Here is a 1713-nt window from a genome sequence, read left to right as displayed (position 1 = left end):
ATAAGCTATACTATAAACGGTTCGTGCACTTGCGAGAATTAAAGTTGCTATTTTTAATAACTCATTTTAGTTGTTAAGAATAGGACCAACAAATTTTTGGCGCTGTTGCCTGGGAAACCGGTAACTATGGTGCTATAGTTAGATTACTTTGGGTGTTCTTTTTTGTTGTTAGTTTTATTTGTTTCTTTTCATTGGTTTTTCGTTTAGTTTTTAGTTTTTCTTTTTGGTTGTTATCTCCATTGAAGACACTAAATTTAGTTTCTTCGTGTGTGCATGTATGTCCGAATCTGACCAGGAGCAAAGTTCATCTGAGCCGCTTTCACCAAGAGCCGCTGTTGTACGTGCAGGTTTGAGGAGGAATTGTAGTTCTTCAAGCACTGAGTCTAAGAGTTACAAATCTGAAAATTCAAGCAAGATGACAGAGATTCCAAACAACAACAATAATGTTGAAGGAGGTGGTGCGCTTGTTGTCCAACCTCGAAAACCCCTGTGTGAGTTTTCCATTCCCAAAGTCACCAATCAACCTTTGTGCATCGTGTATCCTCAACATTGACAAGTTTGAGCTTAGAAGTGGTATAATTCATCTTCTTCCAAATTATTATGGTAATACCACTGAGGATCCTTACATGCATATTAAGCAATTCTTTGAAATATGTGAAACAATCAAAATTCAAGGCCTTGATGATGAGCAGATTAAGATTAGGCTATTCCCATTCATTTTAAAAGATAAAGCTAAGTTTTGGTTATACTCTTTGCCTAATGCTTCAATTCATACTTGGGATGAGCTTTCTAATAAGTTTTTGCAGAAATTCTTTCTAGCTCAAAAGACTAACAAGATTAGAAAGGAAATTCTTGGTTTCACACAAAAGAAATGAGAAGCTTTTCATGAATGTTGGAAGAGGTATAAGGAGATGGTAAGTTCTTGCCTACACCACAACATAGAGAGTTGGATGCAAATGCAATCTTTCTATGAAGGTTTCCTTGATTCCGAAAGGATGATGGTAGATGCAACAAGTGGAGGAGGACTAATGAACAAAACAGCAAATGAGGCTTTTACTCTCTTTGAATCTTTGAGCTCTAACTCTCAACAGTGGAGCTACAATAGAGGAAGAGGAGCTCCTAAGAAAGCTGTGGTCTTTGAGGTAAATACTAATAATGAGATTGCTGCAAAACTTGATGTTATGTGTTCTTTGTTTCAAAAGGCAGTGACTGGCCCTCTTGGAAACAAGGTGGAAGTTCAAGACCAATCTTTTGCGGAGCACATGCTGGAATAAGCAAATGCCCTTCAAGCAAGGAATCCTCATAATGATCCTTATTCAAAGACGTACAATCCGGGGTGGAGAAATCATCCTAATTTTAGGTGGAACAACAATCCAAATGTGCAACAATCTCAAGGACCTCCCCCAGGATTCGAAACTTAACAAAGGCAATTCCAGCTAGATCCCCAACAAGTGCAAGAGCAAATGGGTGATCAAATGGGAGAATTGCAAGACATGTTCAAGAAGTTCATGGGGAAACAAATGCAAACCAATCAGAATCTTCAAAATGCAGTGAACAAATTAGAAGTGCAAGTTGGGCAGATTGCATCCTCCATGAGCAATAGAGCATCCAGAACTTTCCCGAGCCAAACGGAAGTGAAATAGGCCTAAAAGCATTAGATGAAATTGGAACTTGATTAGCATTAGATGATACCCTAGGGTTTGTGCTTTTCCC

At 38.4% G+C, this 1713-nt stretch overlaps 1 non-coding gene across 1 annotated transcript; it reads right to left on the bottom strand.

Moving 5' to 3' along the window:
- Positions 1-833: 833 nt before the first annotated feature.
- Positions 834-940, bottom strand: LOC117616875. The gene has a single exon (XR_004584219.1). It is a non-coding gene; the product is annotated as a small nucleolar RNA R71 (small nucleolar RNA).
- Positions 941-1713: the final 773 nt, after the last annotated feature.

This window comes from Prunus dulcis, chromosome 1, assembly GCF_902201215.1.
Source record: "Prunus dulcis chromosome 1, ALMONDv2, whole genome shotgun sequence".
NCBI lineage: Eukaryota > Viridiplantae > Streptophyta > Magnoliopsida > Rosales > Rosaceae > Prunus > Prunus dulcis.
Note: the sequence above shows the minus strand (reverse complement) of the source record. Positions and strands in the feature narration are given on the sequence as shown.